Here is an 18,830-nt window from a genome sequence, read left to right as displayed (position 1 = left end):
TTGGGGCATGGCAAACTTCCAGCATTCATATACACAACTGATTACAGCAAAAAGTCTTACGGCCAATCTTTACCTACACTGCATGTGTGTTAACCAGAAGTAGCAGGATGATTTGCTTATGTAACCCATTTACAAACTACATCCATCCTGGCTTTACTATAAAAGTGATCTGCCTGCTTATTAATAGTATTGATAGCTATCTATTTATTTTAACACAACTATGTGACATAACAAAGCTGAAAACTTTAAGTACATTGTCTCAATTAATTCTCACAAAATCACAATGAGATGAATATCATTATGATGCCAGTTTTACAGAAGAGGGATTGAACTTGGAGAGTTAGGGGAAACTTCCCAGAGTTGCACATCATTAAAGCATCAGAGTTGATATTTGAGTGAAGATAATCTGACGACAAAGATTGTCTTCATAAGAAACATAAGTTAAAGATACCTTTTCTTCACCAAAGAAGCAAGTGTACTTATGATGGGTACAATCATGGTACCTAAACTCATGAGTTTTTGGGTTCACCAGATTCAAAATTTTTAAATTTTGGGCTTGGTAGGGGAAAGATAACTTTAAAAATCAGACATTTTTGTTAGTTTCTTCAGGCAAATTAAAGATAAAAAGGAATGTGGAGAAATGGAGAAAGAAAGGCATTTATATGCAAATCAAAACCATAGTGAGGTATCACCTCACACCAGTCAGAATGGCTGTCATCAAAAAGTCTACAAATAATAAGTTCTGGAGGGTATGTAAAAGGGAACCCTCCTACACTGTTGGTGGGAATGTAAATTGGTGCAGTTCACTATGGAAAACAGTATGGAGCTTCCTTAAAAAAACTAAAAATAGAGCTACCATGTGATCCAGATATCCCATTCCTGGGCATAAATCTGGAAAAGATGAAAAGTCTAATTCGAAAAGATACATGCACCCCAATGTTCATATCAGCACTATTTACAATAGCCAAGACATGGAAATAACCCAAGTGACCACCAGCAGATAGTTGGTTTAAGAAGATGTGATACACACACACACACACTGATACAATGGGATATAATTCAGACATAATGAAATAATGCCATTTGCAGCAAAATAGATACACCTAGAGAATATCATACTAAGTGAAGTAAGTCAGATGGAGAAAGACAAATATATATGATATCATTTATATGTGGAATCTAAAAATTAATTCAAATGAATCTATATATAAAACAGACACAGACTCACAGACATAAAAAACAAACTTATGGTTACCAAAGGAGAAACGGAAGGGAGAGGGATAAATTAGGAGTATGGAATTAACAGATACAAACTACTATACATAAAATAGCTAAGCAACAAGGATTTACTGTATAGCACAGGGAAGTATAATCAATATCTTGTAATAACCTATACTGGAAAATAATCTGAAAAGTATACATTTCTATGTAACAATCACTTTGCTGAACACCTGAACCTAACAAAATACTGTAAATCAACTAAACTTCAATGAAAAAAGAACAGAAAAGCATTTATAAGAAATAAAGAGGAGAAATAAATTTGCATTAGAGAATTCAAAAGTCAAAATCTCACTTTGGCCTGATTGACTTACTTTCCAGTTTTTAAGCCCTCAAAATGCAGGTTGTTCAGGATTTTGTCTCTGTAATTTTAGGAGAAGCTCAGAGAAAATCATTAACTCTCACAATGATAATTAATAGAGGATCACTCAATTTTGATGTATGTATATGATTTTCATGTGAAAGCATGAAATCACAGTGTTTCATCATCAAATATTTAAGTATTACAGTGAAATTTTCTCTTTGCCCAGAATGCGAGGATATAAAGTAAAGCCATACTTCCTCAGCACCAGCTTGCTCTTGTCACCGGGTTCACAGATGGTTACAGGGTTCCTTATTCCTTCTCATTGGGAGAAGACTGCATTTCCATTATTTGCACACATTATCTGTATTAGTGAGAAAGGAATGGCCTGAACTTCTCTAAAGTAGGTGACCAGCTTCTTTGAAAAGATAATTCAGGATTCATGACTCACTTAAACCCCAGGCTTTCTACCTGGTCCTGCAAGTTGAAAGACCTTTACATTTTGAAGAACCATTTTTTTGCTAGGAGTCCATCCAAATGATCTAATATCCTGTGCCCTTAGATCAAACACATATGGAACAATATTAAAACTTTCTTGGGAAAAACCTTAAGGAGAAATAAATTGATTAAAAACTGCAATAAATAAAGATTGTTACAGTTAGAAATAGTTGATATACTCATTTCTTGGGTCTCATGTCAAATCTAAACTTTGCTGTAATTCCCTATCTTAAGGCTTCATTCAGCCTATAGGTTGTCTTCACATCTAAAAGTCATTGCACATTTATTGATTACCTACTCCATGACTTTGCTATACAGGGATTAAAAAGATAAGTGAAATATGATACCTACCAGCACAAAGTTTACAATCCAGTAATGGTAGGAATAATAAGATAGATACACAAAATACAAAGCAAAGAAGGTAAATGGCTTAAGAAAAATCCAAGTAAAGAATAATCTAGATGTATAGAGAGACAGAGGCAAAGAGAGAAAATAAGTCTGGGGTAGCTGTAAGAAACTTCCTGAATGAGGAGGTGTTTAAGATTAATTTTAAGGGACTTTGACAAGTAAGAAAGGAAGGAAGGAAGGAAGGGATTTTAGAGAGCAGGAAGGGAAGGGAGAAAAGTGAGAAAGTACAGAATACAGGTATGTTCACATCCTTTGAAGAGTAGAGAGCATAGGTCAGATAGGTGATAAAATTAAAAAGGCATTAGTAATCATTTATAGGACTTGGTAGCTGATAGTGTAGAAAGAAAAACTAAAAATAAATTTGTGATTTAAAACCTACATGTGTAAAGGTGGTTTTATTTAAAGAAAGAAGCAAGATAGGATAATGCGATGATTTTAGGAGCAGGGAAGTGATATATGCTTTTATGAAAATGTTGAGATTAAAGTACCTCCTTGAACATTTGGCTTCTGAATTATGATTTAGACCTTAAAAAAGATTGTAAAGAGTATAAGAGTTGGAGTTATAAGACTTGGTATCAAATCCTGGATCTTCTAACTTGTATGTCCTTAGATGTGTCACAAGCTCTTTGAGCATCATTTTATTCACTGTTAGAAATGGAGATTAAAAGTGTTTTGCAATCTACAAAATTCAACAAATCCAAGATGTTCCTGTTGTCTGCATAAACGAAATAGTTGAAGCTATTATTAAAAGGACAGCCTATAAGAGGTCTGAAGAGGGGTTAGTGCAACTGCATGTTTGATAAATTAAAAAAGGAATTCTAACCATCACATGTAATTTTGTTTGTTGATACCAGATTTTATAGTTTTATGACACACATATGCATACCTTCACAATTCATTGCTTGACTTTACTTGATTTTGAACTTTTTAAAAAGGGTGTCATATACTATGTAGTCTTCTAAGACTTGCTTTATTCACTTCAGATTATGATGCTAAGATTCATCCATGATTTTTAATTACAGATAATTTTTTATTGCTACATGGTATTCCATTTTACAAAAATTCCATAATGTAGTCATCCATTCCACTGTTTATAGACATTTTTGTTGTTTCTAAGGTTTTTTTTTTTCTTTTTGCTACTATAAACAGTGACACAATGAATATTTTTGTTATGTCTTCCAGCACATACATGGAAGAATCATATGTCCAGGTATGTTCAACTCTAGAAAACAATGTTAAATTGATTTCTAAAATGGTTTTATCATTTTAAACTCTTACAGCAATGTGTAAAAGATCCATATCCTCTCCAAACCACAGTTCCATCAAATTTCTTAAATTCCATTGATGAGTGATGAATAATAGTATCTCACTGTGTTCTTTTATTGACGTTCTTCCAATTACTAGTAAAGTTTGGTGACTCTTCATATTTTTATTAGCTATATACATATTTTGTGACATGTCTATTAATATTTTTTACCATTTTTATTGTTAACATTTTTCTATTTTAATGTATGGGATCTCTCTATGTATACTCCATTATAGTCTTTGCTGACTATAAGAATTTCAAGTGAGGGTGGGAGGGAGGGAGACGCAAGAGGGAAGTGATATGGGAACAGATGTATATATATAAGTGATTCACTTTGCTATAAAGCAGAAACTAATAAAAAAAAGAATTTCAAGTAACTTTTCATACCCTCTTCACTGTCTTTAAAGTGCCTTTTGAGAAACAAATGTTTAATTTAATTGGCACACCATCTGTTGGTTCTTTCTTTTTTTAATTTTTGTGCTTTTGAGTCATACTGACCAAAGGTCAGAAAGACATGTACCTGAATTTTCTTCTGAAACTTTTAAAGTTTAGCTTTTGCTCTTTAAAAATTTTAATCCATACAAAGCTAATTTTTGTATACTGTGTGAGGTAGAAAACCAATGTTATTTTTTTCTTTATTAACGAACCATCTCTAGCTCTATCTATTGAATATTTCTTCTCTTTTTCAGTGATCTGTCCAAGTACCTCAGTCATCCATTGAAGTTCAACTTAAAGCTGAGTCTTTCCTTGGATCTCTCTTTTGTCCCTGTGGTTGATTTTCTCTTCTCCTCACAGCAGCATCATTCTGCCTTAACTGAAGTATGACATGTAGGGCAATTCCTCCCTCCTTATTCTTTCTTTTAAATTAATGCATATGAACCTATTTTGTACTGGTATTATTCAAACCTTTTACAAATATTAACTCATTTAATGCTCAAAACAACCTTATAAGGTAGGTACTTTGTTCCAATTTTACAGATGAGGAAATTGAGACATAGAGAAGTTAAGTAACATTTTTAAAGTCACACAGTGAGTAAGTGCCAAAGTTGGGATTGTACACCAGGCAGTCTTGTAAACCAGGCAGTCTGGCTCCAGAGTCCATTATTATCATTTAATCATAGTATATTAATGATATCATTAGATTATCATTATCATCATTTTCAAATGATATAAGAACATGAGAGACATTCAGTGTTATTAGTTCAGCATTGTAGGGAAGTAGGATAACAATATATTTTGCAAAGGTCTTTTAGAATTTGACCGAGATCACTTACACATTTCATGTGTTTGAGGGGAATCAATGGAAAAGACAGTTTTGTTCAGATAATGCATTTATCTAAGTATGATCCTGAATCTGGGCATACTAAAAATATTTGGGGGGCTCCTTTTAACACCTGAGTCATAAAATGCAGTGTTTACTATGGAACTGGACTCCATGTTTCAAAACATACTTGTGGGAATTCACTATAAGTACAACAGAAAATTTAGAAAACCAGTATGTGTTTTCTGACATATATATCCACATTATCAGTGGGTAGCCTTGTTGACAGACTAGAATCTTCTGGAAACGTATGACATTCACTCCCCATCTGTTGTCTCCCAACATTGTTTAACCATGAAGTGTCAGAATGCACAGCATGAATTGGTCTCATCTCACCCCTTCATTTGCCATGAAATCACAAGCCTGTAAATAGACGCCCAAAAAGGAACTTCCAGTCCCAGGATGACATTCTTACCTGCATGTGGCTTTAGGTGATTCAGCTCTGCCAGGGATGCTGTGAGAGCCAGCCACAGTACCTCTGCTCTCATCCACAGAGTACATTGTCAGTCCTGGAACTGGCACAGCTCACTGCAAAGCAGAGAAAATTTTATGCTTATTTCACAATACTTTTCCCTTTGTCTGACTTTCATTAGATCCCAGAGCCATTTTCCCTCTTGGGAACACATTTTAAAAACTGGTAGAAGCTAATCAGAAAATGATTCAAATAATAGAGAAGCCACCACAATAAGAAGCCCACTCACTGCAACCTGAGAAAGCCAGTGAGCAGCAACGATGACCCAACACAGCCAAAAATTTAAAAATTAAAATTTCAAAAAAAATTATGAAAAGAAAAGATACTCTCTTTTTACCTTTTCTTCTTAGGATATGTCTGTTTTATAAAGCACCTATATCATCTGCTGAAAAGACTGTCTTCATTCATCTCACTAAAATATGTTCTATGTCTTGGCCAAAATCTCGAAGCTATTCCCTCAGTGAGTTGAAATACTGATATTCATATTACAGGACACAGATACTCAGAATACTTAGTCTGTAATATCCAGATATGAGTTTACATCATTCATAAGTCCTACCCTTGAATTTCAGGTACATTTTAACAATTACATGATACTTTATATTCTAAGCATTTTCAAATTCATTATCATCTTTAATAATCACAATAACTCTGTGTGTATGTATGCTTGAGTACACAGAGAAGACAGATATAATTGTCTCCATGCTCTAGATGAGTAAACTGAGATTCAGGGAGGTCCTGTGATTTATCTAAAGTTACTCTGTCGGTAAGAAACATATTAACAATTTAAATCCAGATTTTCTCACTCCAAGACAATGACCACTTCCTCTACTTTCTAACCTCCCTCCTACTGTGATATTGATAATAAAGAATAGCAGATGGGGCTTCCCTGGTGGCACAGTGGTTGAGAGTCCGCCTGCCGATGCAGGGGACGTGGGTTCGTGCCCCGGTCCAGGAAGATCCCACATGCCGCGGAGCGGCTGGGCCTGTGAGCCATGGCTGCTGAGCCTGCACGTCTGGAGCCTGTGCTCCACAACGGGGACAGCCACAGTGGTGAGAGGCCCGCATACCGCAAAAAAAAAAAAAAAAAAAAAAGAATAGCAGATGAACTTGTCTTTACCTTTCTAAAATGCATGATCTTGCCCATTGGTGTTTACTCAATTAAAGAAATACATTTCCTTAGCTATTGGCTGTGTCCACTTTCTTTGAATTCAGGTGTTAACATTTAGATCATTGTTAGCTCCTTTCCCAACCTTTGCTTCACAACATGGCAAAGCCCCAAGGTTTGAGTTAATGACTTGAAAGTGTGACGTCAGTGGCTTTATGGAAGAAGGGGTAAAAAGACGTTGGACTGAACAAGATTAGTCATTGTTTTACAAAGTCATCTTTTAAAAACAGGAATCCTGGCCCCCTAATATGAAAACTAAGTGAGAATTTCGATTTTAATTATAGACTTCTTCAAAGTTCACTGTTTGTGTTAACACAATAGGAAGCAGCTTTTTATAGATACCAATTAATTCACTTTCTTTAACACTCCAAACTGAACAATCACTTTCATGACTTTTTTTTTGTATTATTAAAAGAAGTTTCCTTTTGAGCTACTGCTATAATAAACAAGGTAATGCTTCAATTGAATTGAAAGTTATAGAACAATCTAAACCCCCTGGACTCAGGGCTCAAGGAATTTAACTTACTGTGAATAGTGACTGTCAGAGTGACGCAGAGGAATAAACAAAGAATAGGTAACCATGGAGCCCAGAGCACCAGCAATTCCATTTGTCTTGACCTAGAAATTGATACATAATGGTCTGGAAGTCATCTGCAGAGGTTCCAATCCCAGTTTTCCTATGAATCAGTGTGTAACCTTTTCGAGGACATGCTTTCCTCTGGGCCTTGGTTTCCTTCATCTGTAAAGTGAAAATTGATACATAAGGACTCTAAGATTCCTTGCAGTGTTAATATTTTAAGATCCCAAATGCTTATGAAGGAGCAATTTCAAAAGATCTCAGTAATAAACAAATGGGACCTAATCAAACTTACAAGCTTTTGTACAGCAAAGGTAACCATAAACAAAATGAAAAGACAATCTCCAGAATGGGAAAAAATATTTGCAAATGATGTGACTGACAAGGGCTTAATTTCCAAAATATACAAACAGCTCACACAACTCAACAACAAAAGAAACAAACAACCCAATCGAAAAATGGGCAGAAGACCTAAATAAACATTTCTCCGAAGAAGAAATACAGATGTCTAATAGGCACATGAAAAGATGCTCAACATCGCTAATTATTAGAGAAATCAAATCAAAACTACAGTGAGGTACCACTTCACACTGGTCAGAATGGCCAGCATTAAAAAGTCTACAAATAACAAGTGCTGTAGAGGGTGTAGAGAAAAGGGAACCCTCCTACACTGTTGGTGGGAATGTAAGTTGCTGCAGCCACTGTGGAAAACAGTAGGGAGGTTCCTCAGAAAACCAAAAATAGAATTACGATATGATCCAGCAATCCCACTCCTGGGCATAGATCTAGACAAAACTATAATTCAAAAAGATACATGCACCCCTATGTTCACAGCAGCACTATTCACAATAGCCAAGACATGGAAACAACCTAAATGTCCATCAACAGAGGAATGGATAAAGAAGATGTGGTACATATATACAATGGAATACTACTCAGCCATAAAATAGAATGAAATATTGCCATTTGCAGCAACATGGGTACAACTAGAGATTATAATACTACATGAAATAAGTCAGAAAGAGAAAGACAAATACCATATGATATCACTTATATGTGGTATCTAAAATATGACATAAATGAAACTGTCTATGAAACAGAAACAGAATCACAGACATAGAGAACAGACCAGTGATTGCCAAGGGGGAGAGCTGCCAAGCAGATGTAAACTTTTATATAGAGAATGGATAAACAACAAGGTCCTACTGTATAGCACAGATGACTATACTCAACATCCTATGAAACCATAATGGAAAAGAATATTTATAAAAGAGAATGTATATGTATATATAACTGAATCACTTTGCTCTACAGCAGAAATTAACACAACATTGTAAATTGACTATACTTCAATTTTAAAAAAATATTGATTAATTTTAAAAAAAGATCTCAGTAGTGATTAAACAAGGTGGAAAAAATAGTATCATGGAAGTTGGAAGTATACAACTGCAGACGTGAAGCCCTTTAAAAATTTATTTTTCCCCATGAGTAGGGCTGGTGTTGCTAAGGGAGTATTTGTCAGACTCTAGGCATCATCTCATTTTGATTAAATGTTTGTGATGGGGGCTTCCCTGGTGGCGCAGTGGTTAAGAATTGCCTGCCAATGAAGGGGACATGGGGTCAAACCCTGGTCCACGAAGATCCCACATGCCGTGGAGCAACAAAGTACGTGCGCCACAACTACTGAGCCTGCGCTCTAAAGCCCGTGCTCCGCAACAAGAGAGGCCACCACAATGAGAAGCCCACTCACCACAACGAAAAGTAGCTCCCGCTTGCCACAACTAGAGAAAGCCCACGCGCAGCAACAAAGACCCAATGCAGCCAAAAATAAATAAATACAATAAACATTTTTTTAAAATGTTTGTGATGGTTCTTCAAATCAAGCTACTTATCTAGTCTGATTTGATAGTCTGGTTTTTGGTTTTGTCTTACACTTAGGAAAATGTGTCACGGTGCTATTTCATGGGCTGGATTTTTAAACAATACAGAAATTCTATACATGCATTATTCTGCAAGAACATTGTATTTTTGAGAGTTCAGTACCTAGTATAATGTGATGAATCCATTAAAAATATTCGGCAAGGTAGATGATGTAATACATGATTTCTTGTATTGATGGGAGCTATATTCTACAGATGTCTCTATTTATTACTATGCTTTGATGATTATTCATGTTGGACTTACAATGGTAACTTGATAAACCATTGCTATATATTGTTATCAACCAACAACCAAAGTCAACAATGCTAACAGCTCCTTTTAAGGTTTCAACTATTCATTGTCTAAGCATAAAGATGAGACAGTTACCACGTGGAAGCTACAGATAAGAAGAGAACATTTTTATGTTGCTTCCAATACAAAAGTTACATCATTTTTACTGGTCACCTTTCTTTTTGAATTTATGCTTCTGGAATGAGTATTGGAAAGAATACAGTTCTAGAAATCTCAATGCCATGGTTCTAATCCAGAATTTCTGCCAAACTGAATGTGTGGCAAATGTCATTTAGAGCTTCTGAAATTCAATTTCCTCATTGGTAAACTGGATGTTTCACTCTATATATATATTTTTTCATTTCATTTATATTCTATAATTAGCTTGAATACCTTTCCTAAATTCTTGAACCTAGGTTCTTATGAACCTAAACAAAAAATTTCATTTTGAAATTGATACTTAGTATGTAATAGTTGACTTTGACTTGTTTCCTCAGTCTTTCTAAAAATCATTTTATTGACAATCAACATTAAAATACTCATTTTTGAAAGGTAAAAAGACATACAATCACCATCAATAAGACTTGCTTTTGGAAAACAGAGGGCTGAATGCATATTATTGTGTATTCATGGAGTGTGAAAGGGACAGTTGTGTGATTGATATTCTTCATGCTTAAGAACTGAACCCAAAGAAACAACAGATTTCCCATAAAACTAAGCCATGCGGATTTCCTGTGTGTGATATAGAGGGAATTCCACACCTCATATCTCTTGTTTATATAAATGTTAGGGCATTTTACTTATACTTATAACCATAAGTGTTACCTAAATATACTGATATTACTATGATGATTTAACAGTGGTGTGTGTGTGTGCACGCTCACACAAAGACTATGTCTGTTAGGAAGGAGAAGACAATGAAGAAAGACATAAAGGAATTGAAGAAGTCTACACTGGAATATAATTATATTGAATGTGTTAAAGGAAGTGATCTTTTAAAATAATAAGTTGTGTACTGGATGAAAAGGCTGTAATTAATCTGCATTTGAATTTACTTCCATTTAGCAGTAGAGAATAGTACATCACGATCTATGTGTGAAAGAAAGGCATATAGTGTGAAAATCTTATACTGCATAGTAGAGAAAAGGGAAAAAAAAGAAGTTATTGGTGCACTGTAGAGTTGACTTGAATTACTGACTTACAGTCTAAAGCAATTTACATATCAGAAATGCAGGCATGTATTCAGAGCAAATTCATAAATTAGACCTGATCTGACAAGGAAAACAAATAAACATAAAGCTTGTATCCAAATACAAAAGCCTGGTGTTTTTTAAAACGAAGAAGCTCTTCAGTTGTGGAAGGAATTATAATAAATGTACTTGCATCATTGCAACAAATAGCATTATTACAAATACAGGAATTAAAACACTTAAACATAATAGAAAAATAATACTATTTATAGTTCATATTCAAGGGCAGGCAGTTATCCAAGTTAGCAAATATATTTAACACTTGAGAAAAATTTTGCCTGAAGAAAGCAGTTCTTTTTATGATATGAGGTTTCCTGAGTCAGTGTTTCTCCAAGCAGCATCAGTACCACCTGGGAACTTCTTAGAAATGCAAATTATGACCCCACCCCAGACCAACTGAATCAGAAAATTTGGGGGAAAGCCCGCCTTTCACGTGATTCTCATGCACATGAAAATTTGAGAGGAAATAGCTGAGTAATACAGTAGAGAAATTGGATAATAACTCTATTCTGTCATCATGAAACCAGTATGTACTAGATTTCATACTTATATTTCTTAACAACCTTCAAAAGATTCTACTGAAATCGCTAGACAGATAAAGATATTTCTTTAGATTTTCAAAGTTTTTTACTATATGAAATAACTAAGAAGCTTATCATTGCCAAACAATAGTCAACACTTCAGTGAGATAAAATATGTGCAGATGACATGCTACATACCAGGCATTAGGCCTTGTTTGCAGCCAAATATCCCATCCTCTCACTTCATTGTATAAATCCCATTAAGCTGGCCAAGGAATGGAGGCAAAGAGGGCAGTGAACTTGAGTTCATCTAAATTTACTTCTTCTGCTATATAAAGTGAAAGTTAAGTAACCTTAAGCTTCCTTCAAGCACTTCCTTGTGTGTCTATCCATAATATATATACCTGGACAGGAACAATGAGGCCAAGAATCTTATGAGACTACCTAGTAAGAGAATCTAGAAAAAAGTGACATCAATTTCTGTGTGACAGTAGAATTCCTCATTCCAAACTCTTACCAATCTACATTGTTTTTTCCAATAGTAACTATGTGGCATATAAGAAACCTTTATAATCACAGTCGGAGTTCAGCATCATGTGGTACTTCTACTAGAAAAAGAGATGGCAAAAAATCTACATTGAATTGTTTTTATGGTTCAAAGGGAAAGTGACTTGTAGCCTTTAAAAAAGCTGCTTTTGGAGACTTCCCTGGTGGCGCAGTGGTTGGGAGTCCGCCTGCCAATGCAGGCGACGGGGGTTCGTGCCCCAGTCCGGGAGGATCCCACGTGCTGCGGAGCGGCTGGGGCCGTGAGCCATGGCCGCTGGGCCTGTGCGTCCGGAGCCTGTGCTCCGCGGCGGGAGAGGCCACGGCAGTTAGAGAGGCCCACGTACCACAAAAATAAAAAAATAATAAAAATTAAAAAAAGCTGCTTTTGCTAAGAGAGGAATATGGCAAGTGTATGGAAAGAAATGGGAAATGTATAAGTCAAAAAAGTTTCATAGAAACAAATGTTTATCTTTTGAAGACTAGCTTATTCCTTGCCTCTTATTATACTTCAATATATCTTCAAATTTTTATTTTTAGCACAAGGTTTGCTCAGGATTATGGGTGAAGGCATTAAGTCATTTGCTACATCTTTCTAAGGATGAGTATGTACTTCTAATTGTCATTTGGGATTCTCCTACACATTTTATATGCATGTATAGATGGATGTATGCATGTACATATGTATTTAACATCATGATGTTTGAAGGACTATTGAAGTGTTCATTTTAGTTACTCTTATTCTGAACACCATATGCTGAAAGACTGTACTCTGACTTGAGAAGAAACAGACAAAGAGCTCCAACTAGAACTGGGCAGTGTTTGGTAGGATTTTTAAGAGTATACTTTAGAGATTTAATGGTACAGGGATTTAATTTTATAAAATGAAATCACTAAGAAAGAATGATGATATAGCCTACATTTTACTTTTTAAATATCTATTTCAAAATTAAATTTGTTAGTCTCCTGGAGAGCTTCCACGTGAACCCTGATGGAGTAACTGACACTGGACCTGTCCTCTTAACTGCAACATCTACAAACTGGATAAAATATACATATAATCACTGTTTTGATACATTGGACAACAAGCAGCAAATGGCTGTGATCCCTGAGAGAAGGGAAATCAGTTAGGTGAGCCCAAAACTCTCCCAGACTTTCCATGTGGAGACACTTTCTGGACTGAGGACATTTTCTGGACTGGAATCTAAGGAGAACATGAAAGTTTCACAGTGAATACACAAGAATGTTCAGAAGTAGTGGAGGCACCTTGGCAGTAACTAATGCTCAAGTGATTTAAGAATTTTTTTTAAAAAAAAGAACAAAAACTCTTGAAAAGATAGAGATTGGAGTTCAGGAAGGCAGAAGCTGCTGGAATTTAGAGGGCAGAGCTCTTCATAGGAGAGAACACCAGAGCACATGCTCCAGAATTTTGCATGGGAATCCCATTGACATTGTTGATTATTCAAAGATTTTTCAGTAAAGACAAAAAAATCAACAAACATAAAAGAAAAAAATTGAATTAGATTTCATCAAAGTCAGAAACTTCTGCTTTTCCAAAAACACCTGAAAGAAAATTAAAAGGCCACAAAATGGGAAAAAATACTTGCATATACATGATGAAGAAACTGTACCCCAAATAAAAAGAATTCTTACAGCTCAATAAGAAGAAAATGAAGAACACAATAAAAAATGAACAAAAGGGACTTCCCTCGTGGTCCAGTGGGTAAGAGTCCATGCTCCCAATTCAGGGGGCCAGGGTTCGATCCCTGGTCAGGGAACTAGATCCCACATACATGCTGCAAATAAGAGTTCGCATACCACAACTAAAAATGATCCCACATGCTGCAACAAAGAGCCCGCATGCCACAACTAAGACCCAGCACAACCAAAATGAATAAATAAATAAATAAAAACAAATCTTTAAAAAATGAACAAAATACTTGAATGGATATAATACAAAGGGAGATAAATGTATAGCCAATAAATACATTAAAATGCTTTAGTCATCAGAGAAATGCAAATTAAAAACATAATGCAATACCATTACACACCCTCTAAAGTGGCAAAAATTAAGAAGCCCGACAATACCACGTATTGAGGAGGATGTGAAACATCTGGAACTCTTACATATTCATGGAAGAAATATTAAATGGTATGGCCACTTTGAAAAAGTTGGGTGGTTTATTATAGAGTTAAATATACACTAATCATAATACTCAGCAATTCTACATATAAGTATTTGTCCAAGAGAAATAAAATCATATATCCAGTCCACAAAAGACTTATATATTGATGTTCATAGCATTTTTATTCCCAAACTAAAGAAAACCAAAATGTCAATAAATCGATGAATGGATAAACAAATTTTGGTAGGTAACTGGAAAAATTCACACCAATAAAACTGCTTTGATAAATACCCAAAAGATTATAATCAGCAAAATAATGCAGACACAAAAGGGTACATATATAGCAGGGTTCCATTTCTACAAAATTCTACAATAGGCAAAACTTCACTTCAGTGACTAAAAACAAAATAAGTTGCCTGGAACCATGTGATGTGGGTGGAGAGACTGACTGCAAAGGAACATGAGGAAACATTTTAAGGTGAAATAAATATTCTATATCTTGATTGGCTTGCTGTTTACACATACATATATCAGTACCTTTGTCAAAACTCAGAAGAATATACTTAAAATAGTTTCATTTTATTGTAGGTAAATTATATTTGTAAAAAGTTGATTTTAAAGCAAAATATATAGTTAAATAAATAACAATAGTAATGAATTGTAGCTCATTAAATAATATAGCAATCCAAGAGCCTACACTGACATTAAGTAATTAATTAAGAGTAGAGAAACTCACAGTAGAATGTCAATGTCTAAATACAGAAGGAATCTAGAAAATCACCATTTGGAAACGTTATTTGAAATAATTAATTCAGCCAAGAAACATCAATAGATGTTAAAATTAGTAGGTAAATGTCTGGTGAGCAACGTGATAGTTCCATGTTTTCAAACACCTCCGAATAAAATACATATTGAATACATAGGAAAGAAAGTGATTTAGAGTGGAGAAACATGTTTACAAACCCTATTTTAAGTGATGAAGGTTAACGAATTGTGTACTACCTGGTAAGATACAGTAAAAACAAAGCTTCATTTCTGGGATATTGCTGGCAAAAGTGCACACCCTGAATCTAATTCTGAGGAAACATAAAACAAATGCAAGTTAAGAAACATTTACAAAATTATTGGAGGAATCTAAAGAAGCATGACAAATAAATGGAACACGTGAACGTTGATTGGATTATTTGATAAAAGGACATTACTGGGACAACTGGCAACACTTGAGAGGTATCTGCTTATCAGATAATAGCATGTATCACTGTTAATTTCCTAATTCTGATGGTTGTAGTCTGGTTATATAAGAGAAATCCTGTTTCAAGAAAATATATTCTAGAGTATTCTGAAATGCTGGCATACCTTGTCAGTTAACTTACTCTCAAATGATTCCAGAATAAAGGAAAAAAAAACTCTCAGTACTATTTTTGGTTATATTTTACTAACTTCTTAAGAGGGTTCATTAGAGCCATAAAATGAAGAAACTAACATTTCACCAGCCTGATAAAAATCATATATCCATTTTTACCAGATACAGAATAAAGTTATCCTTACAAAATGCATATGGAAGGTAAATTCTGTGTGTCAATGTAAAGCTAACAGTAATTATCAAACATGACTGGAAAGATAATATTATATATATACTACACAGAAATCATTATTTAAACAGTATTCACCAGGAGGTTCAAAACCCTCATAATTATTGTGAAAGCAATTATTGTGAATTATTATTTTCTTAGGTTTTATTTAGCCAGCTTTTTAATTTAGTCTCCTCCACAAAGGAATTAAGCATTTTCCATCCCTTTTTCTTGGCCCATTTAACACAGTTTAAATAGTAGAGTGTGCAAACTACTGAACTATAATCTTTCAAGATTACATGCTTATCTTGGATCACTCTTGACCCTTTCTGATTTTTATTCTGAGATTCTACAATTCAGTCCCCACTATTAATACCTCCAACTTTCCAGAGGCTTGATCTAATTCAAGCCCAAATGTTACATTTTATGACATTTCCATATTTTCAGAGTAATGTGTTAAAACTAATTAAAGTCACTGAGCAGACATATGATCACAAACTTTTCAAAACAAACCAATAAAGTATTGCCAGAGTCATCAATACACAGCAGTACATCCAGAACAGTTGTTAAAATATTGAGATATTTCCATTCTATGTGATACTTAGCTGGAGCTCTGAACCCTTTCAAATGTCTCACTGTGATCTTTTCACTGTGGTCTTTGCCAAACCCGATGCCCTGGCAGGATCCCTCCTTTGAACTCTTACTATCCAGAAACGAAAGAGGTCAGGCTTGGAACACCAAAGCGCCTCCAGAATTCAAGTTCAGCACCATGGCCAGTGTCTCCAAAGACGCCCATGAGTCACAATACTGTACTGTATATTTGAAAGCTGTTAAGGGAACAGATCTTAAAAGTTCTCATCACAGGGGAAAAAAATGTAACTGTATGAGGTGATGAATGTTAACTAAACTTACTGTAGAAATCATTTTGTAATATATACTTATATCAAATCATTTTGCTGTACACCTTAAACTTATTAATATCATCTATCAATTATATCTCAATAAAAGTGGAAGAAAAAATATTTTGAATAGTACCTGGGGAATGCCCACTTGTCCACATAAATCAATCTTTTTCTTATATTTGTTTATAGTGATCATTTCTTCTAAATTTTATTTATATCACTATTGGCTTGAACAAATTTTTTAAAGTGAAATTATTTACCTTATTCATAAATATCTTATAAGGGAAACATAAAGTAGTATTGAACACTTTTTGAATTCTTATACTAATTTTATTCATTTTACAAAAGTCACTACAGTATTAATTTTATTTTAGTGAGGACTAGAGATAGCCCAATATAAATCTGCTTTTTCCTATTAAGTAGGGTGAATAAAACATTGAATAAAAATGTTTTGAAGTCCCCAGGTGATGATAATGCTGCTGCTAATCACACTTTGAGACCATGGTATAGACAAGCAAAGTTTTTCTAAACTCTGGTTTCAACACTATAGTCATCTGGGATGACTTTTTTTCTTCCCTTGTGTTTTTTTATTTACTTTTAATTGTGGTAAAATATACATAATATAAAATTTACCACCTTAAATATTTTTAAGTGTGCAGTTCAGTAGTATTAAGTATATTTATGCTGTTGTGCAACCAATCTCCAGAAGAGCTCTTTCATTTTGAAAAACTGAAACTCTGTAGCCCTTAAACAACTCCCCCTTCTCCCTTACCCTTAGCCCCTGGCAATTACCACTCTAATTTCTGCCTCTATGAATTTGACTATTCTATATACTTCATATAAATGGAATCATACAGTATTTGTCTTTTTGTGACTGGCTAATGTTCTCAAGGTTCACCCATGTTGTAGCATGTGTCAGGATTGTCTTCCTTTTTAAAATTGAATCATATGCTATTGTACATATACACCATATTTTGTTTATCCATTTATCTGTTGATAGACACATGGGTTGCTTCCACCATTTTTTTTTTTTTTTCTGGTACGCGGGCCTCTCACTGCTGTGGCCTCTTCCGTTGTGGAGCACAGGCTCTGGACACGCAGGTTCAGTGGCCATGGCTCACGGGTCCAGCCGCTCCACGGCATGTGGGATCTTCCCGGACCGGGGCACGAGCCCGTGTCCCCTGCATTGGCAGGAGGACTCTCAACCACTGCGCCACCAGGGAAGCCCCACTTCCACCTTTTGACTATTGTGATTAATGTTGCTGTGAACATGTGTATACAAATATCTCTTTGTGATCTTGCTTTCAACACTTCTGAATTGGAAAAACTGGAACAGAATGTGCCCATTCCAGAGAATAGCTGATTCTCTATTAGTTTGATGCCATTGCACCTGTCCTAGTCCACCCAATGGCTCACAAAATAATCATTAAGTGGATCAATTAAGAGAAAAATTCTCTCTTGCGTTATAGACTTTCTGTGATAAACAGACAAAAAGTGGTCAAGCAATTCTCACTCTTGTAAACACAGATGTGAACTGATTCATTATCAATGTCAATAGCTTTATTCAAATTTAAGTAAAATATATGATAGTAATTATCCTTTCACATTTTATATCATATTTTGATATTGTATGATTTCCAATATTGTAACCTGATAAAGGATTGCTTTATTTTTACCATAATATTAACTGTGTATTTTTTTAATGTCCTCAGCAGTCATTTGACTTGTGACAACTTTTTCACCTCAAGAGTACATCTTGGAATTATGTTTTTGTGTTTTTTGGTCTATCCCCTGCTTTTTTGTGTCTAATAATGAACTTCCTTTGTTCTTGAAAAACTTGAAGTTTTGCCCAGAGGTTATTCTGCTATATTTGAAAAGGACATGCCACTAATTGATAGAATTTTATATTATAAAATACACTTAATAGTAAAAGCAAAAAGATTATAAGCCCATTAAATTTCAGTTTTCAGTCTTTTATGAGGTTTTCCTATGTTCACTCTCTTTTCACTTAATACTTATAGATTTATTTATCCCAGTACATAAAAATTAGTATTCTCTATTTACACTGTAACAACAAACTATTATCGTTTATAATATTATTTCAAGTTGTAACATTTATGTAACCATTTTCATCAGACACACAATGGTCAGTAAACCAATACAATTAAGCTCCTGCAAAAGTGACTATTCCAGTGTAAATGGACAGCATATATGTACTCAAGTTGTTCAATGGTGCACTGACACACTGACCACTAGGAATACATGGCCTAAATTACCATTGGGGAAATTTATACACTTAGTAGGTGCAGAATGCATGGTTCTCTCATTCTTTTGTCATCTCTGTGGAAGTATCTTCCTGAGTCAAGCTTAGCTGGAT

This window comes from Mesoplodon densirostris, chromosome 5 (assembly GCF_025265405.1).
Source record: "Mesoplodon densirostris isolate mMesDen1 chromosome 5, mMesDen1 primary haplotype, whole genome shotgun sequence".
Lineage (NCBI taxonomy): Eukaryota > Metazoa > Chordata > Mammalia > Artiodactyla > Ziphiidae > Mesoplodon > Mesoplodon densirostris.
The sequence above is the reverse complement of the archived record's forward strand: the minus strand, read 5'-3'. Positions refer to the sequence as shown.